This window comes from Euphorbia lathyris, chromosome 8 (assembly GCF_963576675.1).
Source record: "Euphorbia lathyris chromosome 8, ddEupLath1.1, whole genome shotgun sequence".
Classification (NCBI taxonomy): Eukaryota; Viridiplantae; Streptophyta; class Magnoliopsida; order Malpighiales; family Euphorbiaceae; genus Euphorbia; species Euphorbia lathyris.
The window spans coordinates 48,752,801-48,765,307 of NC_088917.1; the positions used below are offsets into that span (position 1 = coordinate 48,752,801).

General features: G+C 34.4%; 1 long non-coding RNA gene across 1 annotated transcript; it reads left to right on the plus strand.

Moving 5' to 3' along the window:
• The first annotated feature begins 1,035 nt into the window (after positions 1-1,035).
• Positions 1,036-2,702, plus strand: LOC136203883 (uncharacterized). The gene is made up of 3 exons (XR_010674995.1): positions 1,036-1,599; positions 1,689-1,740; positions 2,087-2,702. It is a non-coding gene; the product is annotated as an uncharacterized lncRNA (long non-coding RNA).
• The last annotated feature ends 9,805 nt before the right edge of the window (positions 2,703-12,507 follow it).

Genomic DNA, 12,507 nt, shown 5'->3' on the forward strand with positions numbered 1-12,507 from the left:
TGAATTTTAATGGATAAGAGGGTCTGCGAAATAGAGATTTTTGGTTCGTTTGTCGGTTACGTGTAGGGAAGAAAAACTTGATTAATCACCCTACCCCGCCCAAATATTGGTATTAAAAATGTGATTTATGTGTTAACTGTTTGTTATGTTTTGGATTGTCGATATAAAGTAGATACTCGCGCACATTTTGGGGTTATTTTAGCATTGAATTCTAATGACGTTTTCACATCGATTAGAATTGATTTGGTTATGAATTCGAATGATGCTTTTACATCAATCCGAATTAATTTAGTTATGAATTCGGATGGCGTTTTCACATCAATTCAAATTAATTTGGTTATCTTTTATTGATTCGAAATAACATTTCGAATTGATTTATTATCTTCTGGAATTACGTGTATAACATAGACGCGCTTAATATTTATCGAATTAGAATCTCATTTTTCCATTCGTATATCACATATACGATGAATAAAAATATGATTCCAGTACGAAACATTTTATCCGAATTAATTTAGTTATAGATTCGAATGACGTTTTCACATCGATCCGATTAATTTAGTTATGAATTCAAATGATGTTTTCACATCAATTCGAATTAATTTGGTTATCTTTTATTGATTCGAAATAACATTTCGAATTGAATTAATTTTTGATTTAACTTTAGCTACATATACAAGATAGGCACGATATCCCGATACATTAAAATTCACTTTATTTTACATATAAGCTAATCGTTATAAATTTGAAATAACGAAAGCGTACGGACGGAAAAAATGCTATTCTAAAACGGAATTACAATCTTATTTATAAACAAGAAATTTAAGTGAATAAATTCCAACTAATGTTAAAGACTTAATCCTAGACATATATATTTACAAAAAAAAATGATTTAGTTTAAACAAATGATCAATTAATTGAATACCCAAAACCAAAACAATTAAATTGAATATCATACTAATATCTCATACATTAAGAAAAAAAAGATGTTAATTAAGTGAAAATATATACACAAAAACGGAAGTGGGCTTATGAGTTTTACCTTGCTCACTTTGGTGGAAGGAGGCTTGGGCCTTACTGGATCAGATCAGGAGATCCGTTTGATTTATTTGGGTTAAACAGGGATTATTAAGGGTATAAACTAGGGGATTTAGGGTTTATTTTATTTTACCTCATTTGTGTACAGCCACCATGATCTCTTTTCCTCCTCCATGTCTCAAACGCAAAGCCCAGCTCCCCCTTGCCATGGCCATCGGTCTTCTTTGCTACGCCGCCCTTTCTCTTCTCCATTCTTCTCGAGTCCAAAACCTAAAAGAGCACGGTCCGTCCATGGCCGCCTCTTCTTCCTCGACGGCGATGACTCTCCTCACGAACGGCGACGGTTCCGCAAGTTAAGTAGGCGATTTGACCTTCGTTTTTGGTTGCGAATCTGAGCCTTCTCTCTTCTTTCATGGCTGCCGGTTCTTTTCGATCTGTCCGTCTGCGGTGGTGCTCTTCTATTCGGCGGTCTGATGATCCCCGACGACCACCTCGTGGTGACTGATGGTGGCTGTCAGGCGGCGGTTCACAGTGGTTCATGGTTGTTTTTACATTATTAAGGTAAAAATTTAAGAACACTACCTAGCTCATCCATCAATCTCTTTTCATTTTTTTTATTGAAATTCGTTTACTCTACTTGTCATTTTCAGGAAATGGAGAGCTTAAAATCAAGAGGATTACCAACACCAAAGAGTGACAATCGTGAGCATATTTGCATTTTTGAAGCATAAAATGATTTTTTGGAATGGGTTTTGAAAGTGAAATCATTTGATTTTGACCTCATTGATCTTTACACATGCTTTTATCTCTTGTTTATGAATTAAAAGTAAAGAAACAGAAGCAAATGAATACTGAAATTGAAGAAAAATGGAGTTTGGGTTGATATTCAAGAAGTACAGACTTTTTCTTTCAAAGAGATTGGCCCCCTCTAAAGCTTAACTCTGTCTAAAAATTGGGGGCCAGATTCCTTTAACATTTGTATTTGCTGGAACAATAAAAAGCTGCTTTTTGTTTGATTGTATTTGCTGGTATTGATTTATTTTGACAGGATTGATGAGGAAAAAGAGGAAATTTAAGAAGGGAGAAGCATAGATCCTCCTCAAAACCAGAACCTGGCTTCAAGATGGATTAGGAAGGAGAAGACTTCTAAACCAGAACCTGGCTTGGAAGTAGAAGTAAACTAGAACTTGGCTTGAACAGATCAAGAAGAAGGAAATGGTGAAGGAGAAGAAAACCAAGATTACAATGAAGGAAAACAGAACTCAAACTAAATACCAGATCTTGAAGAAAATATTAAGAAGAAAAAAAGGATGAAGATGAAGGAGATAAGACCTGAAGAAGGAGAAGGAGACAAAGATCACAAAAGAAAAGGGGAAGAATGAGAAGAAGACAAAGATTACAAAGAAGAAAAGCAGAACTCAGACCTGGTTGGGGAAGAAGACACAAGGAAGTTGAGGATGGAGAACTCCAGGCTTGCCCCCCTCCTTGTTGGCTAAGTAGTATATTTGTATTTTTATGGTATTTGAATTTGTATTTTTTTAGTATCACTTGATTGTTGTATTTCACAATTTATGGGCTTGATAGAATGGGTTTGGACCTTTGGACCCTTATAATTTTTTTAATAAGACCCTTATAATTTTTTAATAAGATATTATGTTTATTCATTAAGTAAACATTTAGTATATAGGTTTTATTTTGTCTTTAATTACTTAACCAAGAGTTTACAATTAAAAATTGATTACTATTTTGTAACTTGATTATACATGTTTATATTTTTTACTATAACTCTATCAATAAAATTAAATATATTTCATTTATATTTAATCAAAGAAATAACATTCCTTTAATTAATAATGAACATCCTAATCAATGATTTCTGATAATTTAGAAGCAATCAAAATGATTTCTGAGAATCATTCTATAGGTCTTAAATCTCATTAAAGCTATTAAAAGGCTTTGCTCCTCCTTTGAGTTCGTAGAGTTCAGACACATTTTTAGAGAGCAGAATCGTGTTGCTGATCGCTTGGCGGCGGCGGGCCATGAAGGGACGTTAGGCGTTACTACCCTTCATGTTTCCCCTAGTTTCATCTCTCCTCTTCTCTTAGAAGATAGGATTGGGGTTAGCTTCCCTAGGCTAATTCCTGAGTAGTTTGTTGTTGTTCGTTTTTCTTTTCCTTTTCTACCAAAAAAATAAAATAATGAACATCCTAATCAATCGATTTAATCTTTATAACATAAACATTTAACCGATTATAGGTATTATATACATAATTTCATTTTTCTTTCCGCAAATATCAGTTTATTTAGTAACTATTTACAATAAAAATATTTATAAAATAAATTGGTTTAAAAATGTGAAATTATAAAAAAAACGAGAAATTACCCCGGACAAAATGGGTATCTACATGTGGGAATACGGAAATAACAAAAGGGAACTAAAATCATTAATACATGTGAATGCTAGAAAGCGAATGCATACTCCCCTATGGTAGTAGGCGATGGAATTACACGTGATTCAATCCCTTTAAGAAGGGGAGAATGTGTAATGGATATTCGGAATTCGACGCTCATATGAAGTAGCATGAGGATGATCTAGTGAATATATGGTTGTCATAGCCAAATTATTGAGGCGTAATTTGTGCGTGAATCATTCTGATTTGGTTAAACATTACTTTTCCTCTTCCATGAGTCAAGAAAACTCGGGTGGAATTTGAAGGATTAAGGACATGAATGGATTGTTGAATTCTTGTTTGACAAGGTAGGCTTATGAGGGCATAATCCGAATTCCGTCCTACCTGAATTCTGCGGAAAATTGTGTGTGCCTTCTCAAGAATTAGGGAAAACTCATTATAGAGGTACCTTCGGATTGCATGGACATTATCCATCATATGGAAATGGACCCCTATGCGGGAAATTGTGGGTATCAATAGATATATTGGCCCAGTCTATCGTGGCAAAGGATAGACATCGGATGTAATTGGGATTATCGGGTGAGAACAACCCAAGTGAATGGTTCTTTGGCCATTTAAGGCCTTATTGAGATGAAATGACGGAAGATTCATTTGACCAAAGAAGGTCATGGGAAGAATTGCAAAATTGTTGTAACCCATAGATGGTCACGGGATGAAACTGAGCAAAGATTATGGTTACAAGTCCAATACGAAAAAAAAAGAAAAAAAAGGGAGAAAAAAGAGAAACAGAAAAGAGAAATGAAAAAGAGATCACTCGAGAATAATATGGCATGGGCCGAGGACATGAAGGCTAAATACAAATCCGGCAGGGGCCGAGGCCATAAAGGCTGGATACAAGTCCGGCAGTGACCGAGGCCATGAAGGCTAGCTAATACAAATTCGGCAGTGGCCAAGGCTATGAAGGCTTATATTGAAGATGAATAGTTTGAGTACTATGAATGTATTGAGGGGACGCCTGAGATAATTCATAGGTTTTATCCTTGTTTGTAATAAGCTTTGTGGAGGGGACGCCCAAAACAACTCATGTACAAAAAGGACGTGTTTTGTGCATGTACTGGCACCCCAATAAAATTGAGAAAGTGCGGAGCCTCAACAACAAAATGAATGTGGTTTTATGTGTTGGAAGCCCCAACAAGCTTGACGAATGCGAGAAGTCTCAACAACAAATAAGATATGTTCTAGACAGGACGTGTTTCGTGCAGGACGCAGTTTCGTGCAGAACATGGTTTTGGTGTAGAATATATTCCATGCAGGACATATTTTTGTACAAGATGTGTTTTATGCAGGTAACTGAGCTCTAGGAAGCTCGAGTCAGGCGAGCGCATTAAGCAAATGAGTCCAATGATTAACAAGTAACAAGCAAAGGTTTTATCAAACTGTGGACATGTCCAACCAAATAAGAGGCATTCTACTAGTGAGCTGAAACGTGAGACAACCAGGAGATCCTATCAGATCCTATGAAGGCAATGATCAGTGAAATACGAGCTTAACCGAAGATTTGACGGAGGCAGATTGTAAGACCATCGATCGAAAAACCCCGAGATTTTAGTTATGGGTTTCAACTTCGACTTCGAACTCATCCTGAGGGAGAAGGCGAAGCAACCCAACGATAACAATTGAGGCAGAACCCATGGTGATAATAGAGGCAACAGTCTAATACAAAAGGAGGCAGGAAATGAAGCAAAGTCTGAACTAAGGCAGGAAATGAAGCAAAGTCTGAACTATCAGCAGACAAGTCCAAGCTTGCCGTATGTTTCCTCCTCAACCATAAACGACAACGAAAGGATGTTGGCTACACAGTTGGTATATCAATATCAATCCTTTGGTAAATCAAGTATTTGAATACTTGCAAAATCGTGTAAGAGTTCTTACCTTTTGATTGTGAATAATGATGGTGATATTATTATCTTGATATTTTGCTTCCATTATGAATGTTGGTAGGCTTACCTAAAAAGGTATTTGGCTTCCAACATTCACATTTTCATATTACGAAATTGTGGGTTCCTTGGGATCCTTCTTGCAAGGTACAAATTTCGAAAGACAAGAAAGTCAAGAATTGCAAAAATGAACATGTCAAAATCGAAGCAAGGATTAGCGACTTCTTGTTTGGCTCATCGACATCAATGGTCTTCGTCGACGTTCCAAATCTCCCCAGATCAACAGAGACGTTGATCCTCTGAGTGGGAGAGAGTGCAAGTTGGTCCTACATGGATCCTTCTTATGGTATATTATGGTATATTATGGAAGAGTAAGATAGATGGAGACGGATTGTGAAAGAAGAGTAAGAGGACTCGGAAAAATATCCATATTATAAGAAGACTTAGAGGATGATCTGTGGAGAAAGAGTGTATCAGAGGATGATCCATGGAGAAAGAGTATCAGAGGAGGTTCCGTGGAGGAAAAGTACTCGGATGGAAATACGAGTGTAGGAAAATAGACAAGCCTAAGCGTAGCGGAATAATAAAATTTTATCTATTTTATCTATTTCCCTTTTCCAAGATCTGTTAATTGTTATTTCATATAAAGAGGGATAGAAAGTAATACCTTCGGTGAAGAACTATCTACGGTTGCAAACGAAGTGCCCATAACTCTTAATCCGTGTATCACGAACAACAAAGAAACAACACGGAAAAAGATAACTAATCAGTAATCAACCTTAATAATAGCAATCGCAATGATTGCCTCTAACAGAAATCGATACGAGATCAAAGAGAGAGTAAGAAAGATTGTAATTAGCCGAGACGGTTGCGGAACGATTCCTCTAGCCCTTCTATTTAGTGTTGGCCGAATTATGGGGTTAGGGAGTCTATTTATAGACTTCTCAAAATCCTAATCCCAGTTGTGTTAGGTAATTAAATAATTGGAATCTTATTCGGAATAGGATTCCTAATTAGATAATTAAATAAACACTTTACTATTATCTAAATAATAACTAATTATATCTAGATAATTATTATTAATCAAATTAATAATTAATTAATGTTAGGGATAATTAATTAGAGTTTCAATCACATAAAAAACTTCTAATTGACATTATCAGATAATCCGTTAATTTAATCCATAACCATAATCAACTTATAATTATTAATCAAATTAATTTATCCCTAATTAATCTACAAATTTCGGCCCATATATATAGTGTCTCACTAATTACATTTTCGTCCTCCGATTCCAAGTCCCATATGTGACCCATTAGGTTCTTTATTGCCACTAGCCATATATATCCTTTGAAATTATTCATCACGATTAATTCCAACATATATATAACGGAATACCGTCGTGAGCTGTTACTAGCAGAACCTATGATATTCCCCCAGAGCAATTAAGAAGTCAGGTTGATAACTAACGTTAACCTTTCGGCATTAGGTACAGTATAATACCATCCTTCATCAACTATATCCTGTCGGTCAATTCCTTATAACCATGGAACGTGTCAATGTTAGATATAACGAAGAGTCCGGTTTTACTTGTGCAAGTTGAATTCACTCTGAAAGATAAGTTAAGTGAAATGTTCATTTCTACTCTTAACTCTATCACCTTGCAAGGATTTCAGTCAATTCACCACAAGCGGCCATTTGGATATATCTCCCACTTATCGGGAGTGACGAATGCTCAATCTGACATTAACTATTCTGCAATTACTTTGTGTGATACCCAACCCTGCTCTCACACACCCCAGGCTCTCACCTGTTGGATCGTGCTCGCACAGAATCAAAGTATCAGACTCCATAATCCAGAATCACTAATTAACGAATGTTTGAGTCTGAGGATTAGTTATACCTACTAATACCATTGAGATGAAGAGTTGACACATTAGATAAATCAATCCATTCTGTTATCTCAAGTCGGGTCCCAATCCTAATGAACTCCTTCACCGGATCCATGTAACTGTCTAGATATCTAAATATCTAAAGCTTGTGAGATCAGCTTTCTGTCTCGACAGAAAACACTGTTACATGCAAGTCTCAACAATAATATGTCAACCCCTATAACATATTACTTGACTTGGGTTGATTTTAAGTCTATTGGTCTATTATAAAGTATAGTCTCACTTCATGCTTGTATGAACACTTTATAACTACTTAAATAAACTTAGGATTACTTTCTTTATGAAAGATTTGTGCCTTTATATATAGTTACATTTTAATGTTATATATCTGATTAAACAAATGACTAAATAAACAATTTATTCATTAATATTTATATCCTAAAACAATTGTCTTTAGGACACTAAACTCCAACATTCTCCCACTTGGACTAAAGCTAATTGTTTCTGAAACATTCCCATAAGCGTTCGTATGATGATCATGAACCTTTTGGGGTAAGGCATTCTTTTAAATGGATCTATAAAATTGTGCCTTGGTGGGCACTCTTTTAATTCTCACATCTACTCTTGTTGTTATCTCTCGGAAGAGATGGTAACGACTGAGGTAGTGTTTGGACGTATTATGAGACTGCATGCCCTTAGTAAGAGCAACAGCCCTATTGTTAATCTCATTAACAATGTCAGGTACCACGCCTAGTTCATTAATGAACTTGCATTCCAAACTTCCTTTTAGCTGCTTTTGAAGCTGCTACATATATATATATATATATATATATATATATATACTCTGATTTAATTTACTGGCTCGGTCACGATTTCCTGCTCGGAACTATTCCAGCTAATCGTACCTCTTTCAGAATAAACTTGTATTCCGTAAGATCATCTTTATCTGTTTGATGACTTATATTTGAAAGTCTCCAACTTTCAAATTTCATCTCCATATACCCGGAACATATCTTCAGTCATTTTAAGTACTTAAGAATGTTCTTGACAACAATCCAGTGACCATCACTCGGATTGACCTATAATCGACTTTGTCATGCTTAAAGCAAAAGTGATGTTAGGTCTAGTGCAAAATGCTTTGAGCACTTTGTCAACGTGTTTAGACTAGGAGGGGTCAAGCAGTCTTCTCAATCTATCTCCATAGATCTTAATCCTTAAGATGTAAGCTGCTTCTCCTAAGTCTATTATGGAGAATTTTATCCGATAACCAAAATTTTCACCGATTGCAGTATAGCTACGTCGTTCCCATTAGTAAAATATCATTGACATATAATACTAAGTAAACGACCAAGTTCCCACTAGTTTACATGTAAAGGCTCATACGAGCTCCCACTAGCTTACATGTATAGGTTTACAAGACCCTTCTTATAAGTCTTAGGTTCATCGTCTAACAAGTGAGCCTCTTCGTCGTCTCCCACTAGAAATCCAAATCTCTTTGGGATTTGATGAACTCGACCAGACCTATGAGTTAGTAATGTCACCAGTGTCTCATCTTGTGAGACAGATTCAGGTTCCACCATCGCTTCCGCTATGTCAGCTAATCCTTCTTCTTCAACTTCTTCAAGTTCAATCACGCTTTCTACTTGTGTTTCTAGAAGAAACTCTTTCTCTAGAAATATAGTGTTTGGATACTATTACTTTCGATCATCCGAATGATAGAAGTAATATCCTACTGTTTCTTTTTGGAATTCCAATGAAGAAATATTTATCAGATTTAGGGTCTAACTTAATCTGACGCTATGTATTTAACATGTGCTGAACACCCCTAAATTGTCATGAAAGAGAAACTGGGTTTCCTTTCTAATGAACAATTCAAATGGAATAGAACTTGGTGGTTTTGTGGATACTCGGTTCAAGGTAAATAAGGCGGTTTCTAGGGCGTAGCCTTAGAACATCTTTGGAAGAGAGGTTGTGCTCATCATGGATCGTACTATATCCAATAGATTACAATTTCTCCTTTCAGATACATCGGGGTGTCTACGGAGGAGTCCATTATGAGCGGATCCTATATTCAATTTAGATAATTCAGAAAAATCATTAGAAAGATATTCTCCACGACGATCTAATCGAAGCACTATAATATTCTTTCTTGTTTGTTTTTCTTACTTCATTCTTGAAGCATTTGAACTTTCTCAAAAGCTTCTGACTCATGCTTCATCAAGTAGATGAATCAATATCGGGTATGATCATCTTATGAAGCTAATGAAGTGATTGAACCTTTCTCTTGCTTGTGTTTGACGTATAACTACATACATCTGAATGTACTAGTCTTAGAGTGTCTGATACACATTCTCCTTTATTGCTAAAGGGTGTCTTTGTCATCTTTCCTTTAAACAAGACTTACATGTGCCCATTGATTCAAAATCAACCGAGTCTATAAGCCCATCTTGATGCAGCTTAGACATGTGTTTCTTGCTTACATGGCCTAGGTGACTATCACAAGTAAGTTGAATTATCTATCCTTTAGTTCTAAAAGTAAAAGCACCATCATGACCCTTCTTCTAGAGAGAGTCTAAGTACTTCTTACAGTTCCTCTTCCAATTCCCTTCTTTACCATATTGGTGGCATTCCCTTCTTGCTTTTATTGACTTGGGTTTAATGCATTTGTTCTTCTTGGAATCTTTAGAATTGGGAAACTTCCTTTTCTCTCGTGAGATCCCTCAATAACAAGTGCTGGCATCACTTTTTTAAGATTTGGGCTCAACTGACTTGAGCATATTCAAGAGCTCTTCTAGAGAGGTCTCTGAGTTTATTCATCTTACAGTTCGAGATGAACTTATGAATAAATCTCTAGGAGGGATAGTAGAACTAAGTCGACAATTAATTCATTATCCATCACAAATCTAATACTAGAAAGCTTTGGTGATGTAGTCAATCATCTTGACACAAAGTGCCACAACAGAAGAACCTTCTTGCATCTTGGAGCGAAACATTCATCGCTATCTCATAGCGTCCGCATTTGAGTATCTTTCTCAAAACACCTCTTCCAAGTGTATAACCATGGAATACGTATCCATGTTCTCATGTTGCTTTTGTAGCTATAGTGCCATAACTACAAGTATGATACATCCTGTACGTTTGTCATCTGATTGGTGCTTTCGGTAAACATCAATCCTCTTAACAGGAGCATCATCAACAAGGACATTGGGTATTGACGTATCTTAATACATACCTAATCATTTCGAATCCTCAAACCAATTTTGAGTTTGCCAAAATAGTTGGTGAATTTTGAACTATTCAATTTGTTATCGATTAAAATATTACGTAGATCCATTTTAGATATGATGATTCAGAGTATTTACTTGAGAGTGAGATAGAGTGACGGATGTTATTCATTTGCTTAATTCATTTACAATTTAAATACGTTGGTCTTTTATGTTTTTAAATTGCTCCCACTATTTTACCAAATTAATAACCCTGTATATTAATTCGAAGGATATTTACAAATCCATTAGTGAGCTAGAATCCTAACTCCTAAAATTTCACCTTGAGTTTGCTCAACAAGCTATCAATCCCAACCATATTGCCCATTAGGTTAGAACAACATGAGTTTGCTCATCCAATTATTCTAACCTAATTTAAGTATTACCCCATATTCGTGAAAACGATTTTCGATAATTCAGGTGTTACCATAAGACCCCGAGCTTGAGTTTGCTCAACAACCCAAAGGCCCCCAGTACTGCCGGCTGAATTATAATATTAGGGAGGGGCAACCGATTTTAATAACTTGCTTATTTACTTAACTTTTAATTAGTGAGGGATTTTATTTTAAGTCCCATAATCTAACCTAGTATTGATTTGCTTTAGCATACATCAGACACATACAATTTACATTGGCGGTTATGGACATATTATCTAAATTATTCCATCGAGCCATAAACGGAATAAAAGGTCAACCCTAGGGAAATACTAACTATTACATATTTCTCCTTCAGGTTCTCCGTCTTTTCCTTGGCGCCTTGATTTACAACAATATTTAATTTCTATACTACTTTAGAATACTTCAACTAATTTGAAGGGATTTAGGTGAGAAGAGAAATACAATAGAGAGTAGATAAGGCAGGACTCGCATGTCCTATTTTCAAAAATACCAAAAGACTAAATAACAATTATAGAGGGTCCAAATATGTCCATAACTCCAAACATGCAAAGACTCAATTAAATAAACTTAATTGGTTGATCACATAAATTGTTTATGTAATATTTTAGTTAATCAAATTAACCCTTAAATTAATTTTATTATCAATTTAGTCTTTTACTTAACTTTTCTATCAAATTAACCTTTAATTAAATTTTGTATCATTTATATTTTATTCTAATTAAAATATATCAAACATAGACTTAATTAGACTTTTCAAAATATAACTATACAAAATATCAATTATTTGTGTTCAATTATTTTACCAAAATTATTTACCGTGTTTAATTCAACCGTATCCCATACAAATAATTAAACATCAAATAACTTTGCAAAATCAATTCCAAAACACAAAACTTTTAAGACGAGAGATTATTAAATTATTGTGTTTAACTATTTTACCGAAACTGTTTAATGTGTTTAACTAGTATATCAAGTATAATTATTAAGCACAAAACAGTTTGCAAAATCAAATTAAAACACATCTAATTACCATATACTTTTATTAATTATAACAATTATATATCAATAAACTTATATGGACTGATTCGTTGTTCCTAAATTTTAATTTTTTTTAATTTTAATTTTAAAACTAAAACTTTAATATATATATATATATATATATAAATATTATATATATATATAACCTTTTCTGATATATATCAATAATTAATTGATTCTAACCGTTTCACTTAAATCGTTAACAAAATCAAATTTTTCAAAGATTAATCTAATTAACTCTTTTAACGATTCAACCGGTTAAACCCTTAATCCACAAAACACATATATCTCATATATAACCATCGTTTTAATCAACCGTTTAATTCTAAAAACTCTTTGTTAATTAATCGAATCATAAAACATATTAATCTCATCTTAACCGTTTAAATATTTTCAATCAAATTAAAAACTCCATTTATCTTTAGATTAATTTGCTAAATCAAATTTATTAATTAACCTAACAATAAATCTATTTAATCTGATTGAAACCCCCTTTTATTTACATATATGAAATAACAGATTAACATAGG